The sequence below is a fragment of the Mastomys coucha genome, unplaced genomic scaffold (genome assembly GCF_008632895.1).
Source record: "Mastomys coucha isolate ucsf_1 unplaced genomic scaffold, UCSF_Mcou_1 pScaffold5, whole genome shotgun sequence".
Taxonomy (NCBI): domain Eukaryota; kingdom Metazoa; phylum Chordata; class Mammalia; order Rodentia; family Muridae; genus Mastomys; species Mastomys coucha.
Window position 1 is genome coordinate 10644705 of NW_022196911.1, and position 14094 is coordinate 10658798.

At 41.9% G+C, this 14094-nt stretch overlaps 1 protein-coding gene across 1 annotated transcript in view; it reads left to right on the plus strand.

Annotated features, from left to right (window-relative positions):
- The window catches only part of Pacrg (parkin coregulated), a 447145-nt gene that overhangs the window by 237173 nt on the left and 195878 nt on the right, over positions 1–14094 (plus strand). The window lies entirely within an intron of this gene.

Here is a 14094-nt window from a genome sequence, read left to right on the forward strand (position 1 = left end):
GTTTATCAAGAGGTGAGCCCCTGGGTGGAGCCAAGTGTCAAGGTGCTTTGCATAAGCTCCCCTAGTAATGGACATGATATTTTTAGAGGGAATCTGGACCATACCCTAGAGAATGAGAGAGGGGACTGAACCTGTTGAGGTCACTTGAGAATCTGATGATTTGGCCATTTGCCAAGTACAAGGTAGCTTAGACCATGAACTTGTACTATAAACCATGGAGCTTGACTCACACCAATGTGTTCCTTCTCTAGGGGCTGGAGACGTATCCACTGTGTCTGGGACATACTCTGTATACCCAGAGACTAAGAAACAGAGAAAATACATCCTCCTCCTCCAAACTCTGTAGGGTGTGTGTTTCCAGCACTCCCAACTTCTGTACCAATCCTATTTCCTCACACGCTGTTGGAGTACAATACCAAAACATCTGGATAATGTGATTATTAATACTGTGACATAAAAAGCACCCTGGGTATGTGGCCCATTGTTAAACTCTGAAAACAAAAGTACCATTAGATAGATAATTTGTTTTCATTTTTGAAACTTAGCGAACTCTCTTGTTAAGAAATGTGACACCCATTAACATTGTATGTTATTATTTAATAATTTTAGAACATATCTGTAGCCTTTTATGAACATGAACTTGTTTGTACTTCAAATAAGTTTTATGAACTGCTTTATTACAGTAAAGATGGAACTTTCTGCATTCTTATTCCTTAGATTTATTGTTATCCCATGAAAAGTTCCAAGAATGGTATACTAGTCTGAAGGAGTGTTTTGACCTGCTTCAAAGTCCCCCATGCACTGTCGGGCACTAGAGTCTGCCCACTTTACCCCGTGACTTCTCTGGACTCCAGCTCTGTGTGCTTCACAAGTGATGTCTACCCTTTAGTGGCTGTCAACTGTGGAACAGTCTTAAGAAAACACTGGCCCACTGAAAAGAGGATTTGTTCCTCTATCAGGTAAATTTGTCAGAATATGTTGAATATGGAAAAGTAAACTGATGGTTTCCATTGAGGAAGCTGGCTGGCTAGTTTTACATCAGCTTGAGGGGAGGGAACCTCAATCTAGAAAAATTCTCCATAAGATTAAACTGTAGGCAAGCCTGTAGGACATTTTCTTAATTAGTGATCTATGGGAGAGGGCCCAGGCCACTGTGGTTGGTGCCACTCCTGGGCTGGTGGTCCTGAGTTCTATAAGAAAGCAGACTGAGTAAGCCATTTGGAGCAAGCCAGCCAATAGGCAGCACCCTCCATGACTTCTGGATCAGCTCCTATCTCCAGGTTCTAGCCCTGCTTGGGTTCTGCCTTGACTTTCTTCAATGATGAACAGAGCTGTGGAGGAAGAGGCCAAGTAAACCCTTTCCTCCTCAGTTTGCTTTTGGTGGTGACGTTTCATCAAGTCAGTGGAATCACTAGGACAGGAGCAGTAAGGCACACAATGAAAAAGCAGCACACAGTTCTCCATAGTTTTACTTCTCCATGCCTTCTGTTAGGCAGGTAGACATCTCAGCTTTCATCCAATTTAAGCCTCAGCAGTCCCTGTGAGGCCAGTGCTATCATTGCCCTACTTTACAGATGGGGAAGCTGAGGCATTAGCAAGCTCACTTGTGCTGAGGAACAGAGAGGAGCCCAGAGCTGGTCCCCTTCCTACCTTACATGCATATTCCATTTCTGAGGACCCGTTGCTTCCATCAGCAACTTGCCAGACATAGCCACAGTTGCTGGTGTGCTCTTTGTGATTGGCTGCATGTCCTCCAGCCAGCTTTAACAATGGCTCCACCATCTGCGTCATCTTTTTGAGCTGTCCCATGCATCAAAGGGACCCATCAAGTTAAACAGTTTGATCCTTCTAGAGCTTTGAGAGGAGTACACAGGTAATCTACTTGGTCTCACAAGATACAAGCACCCCACCGCACCATCGGAAAGCACCATAACATGTCTTCTTGCTAGAAAGAATATGGAAGATTAATTGGTAGATTTGTGAAAATATTCTCAACAACAGGGTCTTCTCAGAGCTCTCATCTGGCCATGCCCATCCACACCTGTTGGTGTTGCATGGGGCATTCCTAAGAGCACAAAGGGCAGCACTCGGAGACCTGGAGATTCCTAGTCTCTCCTTGGATCTGGTAGCATGGCAGTGCTTGGGAGAAAGAAATGTGGGGGGCTGATGATAGTCTCTCCCCATGACACGGCTCAAGTTTCTCCAGAAATACTTCTAGTGTCAAGACTTGTGCTTCCTTCCCTCTGGTGTAGCTAACTGATTGTACACTCTGCCAGATTTTCCTGTTTTTAGTAATTTCCTTCCTCTGTGGCACAAAGCCAAACTTCCAACCCATAGTTGTCCTTCAGGCCAAGGTCACAAGCAGTCAGTCTGCATGATGCTTTCCTCTTTAGATGTTGATTTGCCCACCTTGTCTTCTGGGCAAAGAGATTTTTTTTCTCAGGGATCCCTCCTTGTGCCCCTCTGACTACCATGACCTTCACACAGAGGCTCTGCTGTCTGTCATGCTAGTTCTGTGTGTGGCTTTAAGTCTTTGGTGGCGTCCACTCAGTCTCATCCTAAACCTCAAGGTGAACACATGACCTATAACTCCAGTCCCTGTGCAACTCCTGATTCTGACAGTCAGTGTCTTGTTGTCTGTCCCAAATGTTGAAGATATGGCTGTCATATGTATACCACTCTGTCCTCAGATCTCTATGTCTAGTTAATCATGTAACCCTGTTCATCATTTCTCTATTTCTCCCATAGATAGATGATAGGTAGATAAGTAGGTAGGTAGGTAGATAGATAGATAGATAGATAGATAGATAGATAGATAGATAGATGCATACATACATACATACAGACAGACAGACAGATAGACAGATAGATACATAGATACATAGATAGATACATAGATACATTGATGCATAGATACATAGACACATAGACACATAGATAGATAGATAGATACATACATACATACATACATACATAACACATATATACATACATACATACATACATAGATGCATCGATTCATCAATGCATTGATACTTAGACACATAGACAGACAGATAGATAGATAGATAGATAGATAGATAGATAGATAGATGAATACATACATACATACATATATACAACAATGCATAGATACATAGACACATAGATAGATAGATAGATAGATAGATAGATAGATAGATAGATAGAGATAGGTGAATACATACATACATACATACATACATACATACATACATACATACATACATCGATTCATTGATGCATCAATACATAGACACATAGACAGACAGATAAACAGACAGACAGACAGACAGACAGACAGATAGATAGATAGATAGAGATAGGTGAATGCATACATACATACATACATACATACATACATACATACATAGACAGACAGACAGGTAATAGGCAGATAAATGGATCATTTCTCTGCCATTTCTTTCTTGTCTTGTGTCAGAGATTATGATCATGAGTCAGGCCCCTGTGGCTTCACATTTGAGCTTCCACTGTGAGTTATGTGTTGATTCCATAGTCTCAGACATTCGCTCCTGATCTTTTTACAATCACCACAGGGTCATTATTAATCACACATGTAATACATCATCTCTAACCTTCTTTAAAATGTCTAGTCCAGTGTCCACCTAACATAGAGGCCCTTCTGCCTCTGCAGAACTACCTGACTAGTCACCCCAACCCAGTTCACATTAGCCCAAACCAGAAACTGCCTCCCAAATAAGCTATGGCTGACTTCCACCTGGCCTTCCTTAGGGGCACTTTCCCTGAACTCTAACCATCTCTTTCATTTTCAAGTCTTGTCACAGCCCTCTATCTGATGACACATTCTCCCATTCCCTCCATCCCATAGTTGTCTCTCATTTCTCTTGATCAGGCCTCTTCCTAAGCATCCTTGTTCACTCCGCTCAGGCATCTAACCAGGCCTCTTCCTCAGCATCCTTGTTCACTCCACTCAGGCATCTAACCAGGCCTCTTCCTCAGCATCCCTGTTCACTCCACTCAGGCATCTAACCAGGCCTCTTCCTCAGCATCCCTGTTCACTCCACTCAGGCATCTAACCAGGCCTCTTCCTAAGCGTCCTTGTTCACTCCACTCAGGCATCTAACCAGGCCTCTTCCTAAGCATCCTTGTTCACTCCGCTCAGGCATCTAACCACATGCAACATTACCTTCTTTGACTGCTTTATTTTTAATTTTTGCTTTAGCTTTCTGACTAGGAAGTATTAGAAATCCTGAGGAAAACATAGCACAAATAAATTATAATCAACCTCTCTTGGATGCACGCACAGTACGCTGAGTAGAAGAGACAGTGTCTACCCCCCATGGCTAGTCCTTCTTGATGTTACCTTGATGGGTGTACTGAGATCAACTGTACTGCATTCAAGGACAGTTGCTATTAAACACTGACATGCTCTACAATTAATACCAGTGTCAGGATCCACAGAGTGTCTTCCTTCCAGTTCCTGAAATTCTGCTGGGATGTTCTGAGCCTGTCACACATTTCCTGTTTTGTGTTATGAACATGTGCTACCCCCAGACACAGCCCCACCCCTGCACCTCTCCAAAGTGTGGTGTTCTTAGCACTGTTCAGAATTGTGATAAAGGGAAGAAAATCTCTAACACTGTATTTTTATACACACTTCATCTCTTTGTATTTCTCTTTGGTTAAAATAAATGCTACTTTTAAGTTTTTAAATATTTTTCTTCCCTTAACTTTTTGGCAAGTGATGGAGAGTGGGAATGTGCAAAGCTACAGAACATAGGACTCTTTCTTATTTATTACACGTGAAAGTATCATTCATTGACTGCTACAGTTACGAACATAAAATTTCTCTGTAATAAAGGTTAAGTGTGAATAAATTCGAGATCTGCTTACAACTGACCTTTAACTGTCTTGGTAGCATTTTTGACAGAAACTTAAAATAAGGTTATTGTACAAAGTAATTTGATTTTCTACTCCACGTTTAGATTTGTGACTCCATAATTAATATCCTCTACCTAGACAGAGTCATCAGTATTTATATAAAACAGTGGCCATTTAGACAACGAGGAATTGCCACAGAGTATCATTTTTGTAAGTTTCCATCTATGAGCCTGACCAATGTGCCCATTGGTCCCCTAAAAATACTTCCTGCCTTGCATCTATACTTACCAATAATTAATTAATTTCCTCCATAAAGCCTTATATATCAAGTGTTAGCTCTATTTCTTAGTGGAGTCATTTTATTCCATTGTAAACTTCTGAAAAAGCATTTTCTCAATATGTTTTACCACATACGGGGATGAATGCTGCTGCCTTTGATCCATCCATTCCCAGTCAGCCAATACTTTGCGTTCCTTTGCTGGATAAATGCATTTGTAAAGTCCACCAATGTGCTTCACAGACAGCCACTCAGCTTCACTCTGAACAATTTCCTTTCTCTCTTGCATACTTTCAGGGTCATTTTTTTCTTGTCTGTTATGTTAGTAGGACCCCCTTGACAGCAGCACTAAAGAAGTAATGTCTTCACAGCTTCACCATAGAGTGCTGTGCTCGCTAGTCCATCTTCGCACAGACTCGGTCGAAGCATGTAATGCCGGAGTGTCCGAGCACTTCGCCCGGCAGGCCCTGGTTTTGTGCATACTCTTGGAGTCTGGATTTCATAAAGTTCAGTTGTCTCCAAGTGACTGCAGCTTTGAGCTGGGGCTCAGATGCTTTCTGTGGCTGCCTTCATTCTCCTTTCCTTACAAGACATCTCTGCGAGGGACATTATTCTTTTCTTTGGAGGTTAAATAATTTCATTGTGATTCAATGCCTAAATTTTTTCTGTAGTGATTTTCTTGTTGATTTATGAGTAATTCTAACGAATTTCTAAATTTCTAAATTTCTAAATCTGTAAGGATCAGAAGTCTGGCTTTTGCCTTACTAAGTATTTTTGTTTAATTTTCTCTAAAATAAATATGACAACCAGGATAGATATTTTATGGTCCCCTGAGACTCCTTTTATGGCTTAGTATGTTTTTAGCTTTCTAAAGTATTTGGAATGTGCTTTCAAAATATGCATTTTATGTTGTCAAATTAAAGTTCTATGTGGGCCCACAAAGAAGAACTGATGTCTCAAATGTATTTCGAAGTTTTATATTTTAAAAAAGTTAAGGAGAAAACTACAGTAACAATAAAAGTGTGTGAACAGATCTAGCCAACAAGATATTAACAGCTATTGGCCAATTGTCATAATTAAATAAAACAGTTGCAGATTCATGAATTGTAGCCAGGCCAAGGAAAGAAAAGAGAGCCAGGTAGAACTTGGCTGTAAAAGTAGAATTTCTCTAAGTGGATTAGACAGCTGGGTATCAGCTGAAAATGAACCTTGTACCACAGCAGAAACGTCACAAATACTTTAATGATTCAAATGGAAAGGAAACATGGATATACTGGGATGTTTTCTAATTGGCTGTATTCTCTATGGCATGAAATTGAAGAAAAGCCTTTCTAATACTAACTCAAACTTCAGAGCCCATAAAAGATTGGCATTTTCAGCAGCATAACAATGGCCGCATTAGCAAAAGAAAAACGAGAGGTTCCTTCCACATACAAATGACTACGCCCCGCCCCAAATAATAGACCTGAGAAAGAAAACCAATGATTCATAGTGAAAAATTGCATAGCATATGAAAGTTTAAGTCACAGGAGAGAGTGTATAAATGGCTTTCGAAACTGCCTTTGAAAGCTGGTCTTGTGCACAGAAAGAGAAATGGCAGTTAAGGCCTCACTGAAATGCCATTTACCTCTAATATTGTTAAGAATCCACTTCTGGTAGCATTTCTTCTGGATAAACAATAGAAACACAGGCACCGGTTTGTTGCTTATGGGGCTATAACTTGATACCCTCTCGGTGACACACTACCTGGAAAATCTGTCAAAATGGCATGTGCATTTGTTCATATGTGTGTGTGTTTGTGTGAGTGTGTATATGGTGTGTGTGCCATTTTTAACAGCATATATATACATATATATGTCAAAATATATATTGTCATATATGTGTGTATATACATATATATGCTGTCAAAAATATAGACTGTCATATATATATGCATATATATGTGTGTATACATATACACACACACATATATATATTCTGATAAAGCATTCCCCCCCTAGGATTTTATCCTGCCTCTTATCTTCCACCCTTCATCTTGGGTGTGTCCATGATAAACTGATGCACAACAAGGATAGTTTCCTCTCGTGACAGCCTGTCTTCTGAGAGCAGGCTTGACCCATTTGCCTTACCTTGCTTATGTATTTAGCTTTCTCTTATATATCCTCCTCACTGCCCATCTGGTCCTGGGTAGGACTGTTTAGTAAGCCTCCCTTTGGGTTTCTAAGAGCTTGATTCATTCTCTTTTCTCCACCCCATTCTCGTGGAAGCTGATTTTGTTTCCATCTTTCAGGAGATCTTTGCATCTCAATATGATTACAGGATGCAAAGGTCACTGCTGCCAGGACCAGCCATGGCTTGGTTACACTCATGTTCCCACTGTTGCTGCCCTACGTCAGGGCTCCACTTTATTCATGATTTCTGAAAGGCATACAGCCTGTGGTTACTCTCTCTTGCCAACTTCTCAAGAGTATATTTAGTATATCTTCTTTACCTTGTATTCCGTCAACCTTTAAAACAAAATCCTTTGATGAGCATAGGTTAGAAAAATGTCCCTAGTGCTGGTTTTGTGCACTGAATTTACTACCTTGTTTTGGTAGTAAATCCGCCACTGTGGTGCACTGTGGCGGAAAGGCTTTTGTTCTCCCAGAATGTCCAAACATTTTACCAACTCTTGGCTTCTCGTCTGTTAATGAGAAAGTGACTTCAGTCTAATTTCGATCCTTTGTATATAGCCTGTCAGTCGTTTCTAGTTGCTTTCAAGTCTTTGAATGTTTTAGGGTTTTTCTTTATCTGCATCTTTCATCTGAACACATTAAACTTTCTTTAATCACAAAAGCTTCTTGGCCATTATTTCTTCAGAAATGGCTTTCCCTACCATCTACCTGCTGCTGGGCAGCTCGAGTGCCACCACTGGCCTTTCACCTTGTTTGAGGTGGGGTGTCTTGCAGTTCACACCTGCCTATGCCAGCCAGGTGAACTGCCCTTCGAGCTTCCAGGGATTCTCCTGTTTCCATCCCCCAGATCCCTGCCGGGGCGATGGAATTGTAGGTGCACCATACTGTGTGTGGGTTTACAAGGGTTCTTGGCATCTGAACTCAGGTCTTCAAACATTTGTTGCTAGCACTTTACCCACTGAGCTGTCTCCCTCGACACACCAATTTTAAAGCATTTTTGAAGCCTCCCTTTTCAAATCTCACCCTCTTATTGCAAGCTGCTAGCCCTGCAGCTCACCCCCCATGCCCAAAAGCCTGGTGAGTAGTTGGGGTCAGTCTGTCACTAGTGATTGGTAAAAATTTAACAGTGGGTACATCTGACTGCAGAAGCTGCACTTTCTCGGTGCCTGCTTCTTGTCCCCCCTGCACTATGTAAGTACTAATGGTCTTTCATTTGTTTTGCGTCTGGGCTCTGTGAATGTCAATGCCATTATCCGAGACTTACCTTCTTGCCTTTATATCCTGTGGGTTTTAATTTCTCTGTGACTTTCTCCATTGAGAGTTTCTCATCAAGTTATCTGTTTCTACAGATGAAAGAAAGATGCCTTCTTGTCCCCAAGGCACGTGGGAAGCAACCTTCACGATCCCTGGTTGCATGGGCATTCTTGCAAAATTCCCTTCTCTCGCCATGATCTCCGGACTCAGCACTCCAGTCTCAACCTGGGTCTGACCTGAGGTTGCCTGTCACCACCCAGAGCCCTCCACTTATCTCACTGATGGGATTTCCTCCCCATCTCCAGGGTCTGAGGATCTCCAGAGCTCAGCTTGTTTCCTAGCCTGTGTTACTAGCACATACTGTTTCACGTTTTAGATTTTTTTGTCAGTTTACGGTTTCATCTCCATCCTGGTTGCCATCTTCCTGCCACTGGCTCCTTTTCTATGCCAGAGAGCACTTTTCTTGTTAAAAACTTTCTAGTGTCAAAATGTATACACACAATATTACATGGTTTGTTGTATATTTAATATAGCTAAAACATAGAATGACTGAAACAGTTTTTAAGTTATTCACTAGGACTGTATCTATGCATGTTTGAAGATAGGACCCATATATGTGGAGTGTTTTATACATATCATCTACAGACAGTGCCTAACACTTGTAGAATTTGTAAGGTTTCCTGCAACAAGTCAGTAGCTGCCTCTGGGTGTTTTAGAAATGTCATAGTAAGTACACATGAGTCCATAATGAGTCCATAGCTCATTATACCTTTATACTTCAGTTTATAATTCTAATCAGTGTCTTCAGGAATTATTGCATGGGTTGTGGTAGCAGATATTTTCTGTATTTCATTGGCTGTATTTAATTGCAGAAAATGTGATGGTCTCTGCTTGGAATGTTCCAGAAATTGTTAAATGCACCGTGCTTTTTACTATTCACTATGGCATTGTTGCCTGGCACATTTGTTCTGGGGATGAAACACTGTATTTGATAGGCTAAGGGAAGCATTGCTCTTAGCCAAAGATCACTGGAAGACCAAGAGACCCAGCAATGTAAGCACTGGGATCCTTACAAAGTCTCTATAAATTCAAAAGAACAGTTTGTGTGTAAGAGCACATTCATCTCTGGGGTTAATGTCCAAAATGCTACTCACCGATGTGGCATCTGTACCCAACACAGCCCATGTCTATGTTCAAGTCCAAAGAATTTCTTCTGCTTCTGGATTTCATGGACTTTAATTAAAAGATTATCAAATTTCAAGCTTTCATTTATGGAGATTCTTGAAGAACACACATTATAGTAAGCACTAACTAGTAATCTTATGATCAGGAAACTACATAGCTAGAACAATAAAAAACTATGTTTAAAACTAAATGAAGCAACAAGAGTAGAAATTTAGAAGCACTCTACAGCATAGCATCATGGTGTGAGACTGTATCCTATAAACAAGGGACCTCTTTAGTCACCTCTTTAAAGACTTAGACCAAAGACAAATAGTCTCAACATGTAGATTTTCACAATGCAGACCTGGCCATTGCCAACACGGGCATATTATAGGGTGGCTGCACCTAAAGGTTCTGTGGAAAAGAGGATCTTCCAGCTGTAAAGTTTCAAACACACAGGCCAGTCTGAGAACTCAACATGACTTGTAATGACTTGCAGGTTAAGTATTAAGTAGTCCAGATTATATATATAGGTAGACAGATTTAAAGCCTGCCATGTGGAGCATGCCCTCCTTGCTGAACAACAGAGCTCAAGAATTTTAATGGCCGACCATAGGTTTAGGGAAAATCACAGAGCGTGTAGATGGTGACAGAGAGGCCTCACTGAGCTGATGTCTAGGTGAAAGGATGTGGTATCAGAGAGCTGTGGGCATAAGAGAACTGTCCCATGGACTGAGATATCCCTACTCCACTCCCACCCAGCATACGTAGGTGCTAAGCCCAATGCACCTGGAGTTAGAGCTGGGCCTGGATGGAGGTGAGAGAAGTCAAGTGAGTCCAGAAGCACTCGTGTCTGTCTGAGAGGGGCAGAGACATAGATCCCACTTCCCACATGTGCAGAACAACTCTGTGGGCGTAGGTGGGGTACACTCTCCAGCCTATGAGAGAGCCTTTAACATAGCCCAGCTTTGCCTTTCCAGCATCCATAATTGTGAGAAAATCAATGTCTAAGGTGTGTGTGTGTGTGTGTGTGTGTGTGTGTGTGTGTATGTTTATGTACAAATAAACATGATTGCCAAGTCAGAGGTTGATATAAGGTATTTCCCACCTTGGTTTTTGAGACAAACACTCTCAGTAAACCTGACTCACCCATTGTCAATAAGCCCTGGGAATCCCCTCATCTCTGTCCTTTTAGAGCTGAGATTATAGTTGCATACCCCCATACCTGGCTTTGCACACCCCTACACCTGGCTTTGCACACCACCACACCTGGATTTTGTGTGTGTGTGTTTGAGGACTTCAACATGCTTGCCAGGTGCCATCTCCACAGCCCTAAGTGCCTGTTTTGAGTACCTAGCCACTAGTAATTTGTTCTGGCAACCCGAACTACAGGAACATGCATCCAAGGAAAGAGAATAAGTGGAGACAGGTGGTGGCAAGTGAGTCTCCAGAGCACTGCACATACACATGAGGGGGGTGTGATGTGAATGCACCCAAAGCACAAGTCCGCGAGACCCTGTGGGACTTCGATCAGGAGCAGGAGAAGTCTGGCCCACAAAGGAATGGAAGTGACTCAACATTTGGGGTGTGGTGAAGGAGCCCCAGGGTAGGCGTAAGTTTGTGGGGCTACCTGTATTGTACTAATGTGATCAGACATGGAAAGAGGATTAGATAAAAGGTGTCACTGGTGGCCTTGATCAAAGAAATCAGGAAATCAGTGGGAAAGTGGGTAAAGAGAGAGCGAAAGGAGGGTGCTACTGGAGTCACTCTAGAGGATTCTTTTGGAATACTTTACTGTGGAAACGGTCCTATTGCTCCTAGGAGAAATTTAAGGGAAAAGGAAATAGAAGGAGTATAGGAAGGAAGGAGAGAAGGAGGGGGAGTGGTAGGGAAGAAGGGAGAAAGGAAGGACAAGAAGAAATCAAAAGTCAGATAAAAGATTATTAAAACCCATGTGTTTTTACACGGTGCACATGAAGCTCTCTGTGCTAAGTGGACCCCAGAGGAACCTGCCAAGGCCTAAGCAAAGTCAACAACAGAAGACATATTACCGTCCTAACGTGGGTCCTAGAGGACGTGCGCGCAGAAAGCTACATATGGATGATGCCATATGGACAGCCCCAACAACACTTAAAAAAGTCTGTGTTGTCAACAGGCAATGGCAAGTTGTCACAGAAGCAGAAGTGTACTGATGGCCAATGTGCCAGGTAACAAACAGGCCATGGAGAGAAGTCTTCACAGACTTCAGTGACAAAGCATGGCTGTGGTCGGTGACAAGGGGTGGTCCTGTCTTTGTCAATCTCATCACCCAGGCTTTCATCACGTTTCCCTGTCTTCAACTGCTCCCTCTTTTCTATCTTACTTTATAAATTTTCTTTACACTGCTTTTGAAAACAGAGTCATGTGGGTAATCAATGCCTGTCAGTTAAAGAAACACTGCAACATGGAAGAAGAAAAGCAAACCCTGCCATAAGTCTCAAAACTTACAAATCACAGAGAGGAAAGAAGGCAGGGAGTGGAGGACACACTTTCAGCAAGTCCATTACAGTGATGTTAATAGTAGGCCTCCTCCGATTGCACTGGTAACGATAAAGAATAGGAAGACACAGGAAAAGGGACACTTCCCCAGCTTATAGCAGTGCAGATCCTCAATGCGCTCAACAACAGAGCCGGAGGGCAGCGCAGCCTCTCCCATCCAGGTGGCTCCCCTTGAGTCACCGTCTACTAGCTGCAGATGACCTTAGGGGAGTTGTTCAGATACCCTGTGCCTCAGCTTCCCCCTTATTGACAATTAGGACACTAGTTCAACCTGTTAATGCTGTTGTGTTAAAGACACCTGGGATCATGAACCCCGACATCTCTGTGAGTCGCAGTATTGCTGCCTCCAATCACAGGAAGCAAAAACAGGATCAAAAAAAAAAAAACTTGATGTGACAGTGATCTTGTTACATGTTTAACTTCCTCATCTACCCGTGTATCTGAGAATGTCTGAAAAAAGAAAGGATAGATGCATTCAAGTACTTAAACTAGCAGTTCTGTCCTCAACATCATTGGAAAAACACCCAACATAAATAAAACACAATCTACCAAATAAAACTAAAATAGAAAAAAATATGAAAAATAAAACCAGTAACCATAAAAATGATCGATGTTAAGTCAGGATAGCTGTGCCTATAAATAACTTAGGTTAACATATGAAAATATAGTTTAAGGTGATATTAAAATTCAAAATTATATAATTATATAGGGCACACATAAAAGAACTACATGCTAAAGAGAAAAACATGCAAAATATAAGTTTCAGTAACAAAGAATAGCTGTGGTCAGTGACATGAAATTTTTGTATTTTCATATCTACTTAAAATATAGGTAAAAATAGAACAAGAGGCACTGACTCTGAGTCAGGTAACAAAGTAAATTTATAAATAACATTGTACCATTTGTATCCAAGTGATACAGCAGTAATTTTCTCACAGTGTCCAACATATCACTCCAAAAACACCTTTGACTGTGCAGAGATTCTTGAGAACATTAGTACTCAGCAGCTATCCCATAATACTTTTCCTGGAGTCAAGTTTTGTAAGTTGACAAGGGATGTAAAGTGCATCCAAGATTTGTATCTACCTGCATTTGTGATTGACTTGGAGAACCATAGACACAGATTCAGATTCTCCCAGATTCACGGTAAACCCTGAAGAAAATGTGCTTTTGGCTACTGGTTGCCCATATCCTGGAGGTAGCAGACGTGTTCTGCAGTCGACTTCAGAAATCTGAGAGAGAAAGTATTGAAAGTATTGTATTAACAAGACGTGCATTTCTCAGGGGTCACTTAATTAGATAGATGATCATAGGAAAATGGGTACATAAAGACTTGGGGACAAGGAAGTCGACACGGACAGCCAACGTGGTCGTGTAGGGTGGATGAGTTTGTCTGTGCGGAGTCGCTATCACACCACCACCTTGCTAGTGATGAGTCAGGCCAGCTTTTCTACACAGTGGACAGCTGGGCAGAAACTACCCTCTTCCATGCGTGTGATTCCCCCTTCCCCTTCTGAGTTCTCTGCCCTAGAATTTAGTCTTCAGCCCCCATACCCTAGGTACTGGAGTTGTCCCAAGGGCCTGGCTAGAAGCCATGTCATGATATTAGGGATGAGGGATGCAGCAGTAGAGACAGACACATCTCTGCTCCTCAAGAAGTAGCCAAGGGAGACTGGCTTGTGTGCCGAAAGATCCATTCAGGATCAGGGTTCCTTTGTTGTCTTGGTGGCACCAGCATTAAACTGTCACCTATATTCCAGGAAACATATAACTGTAATTGTCTGATTGGCCACCTACATTATAATA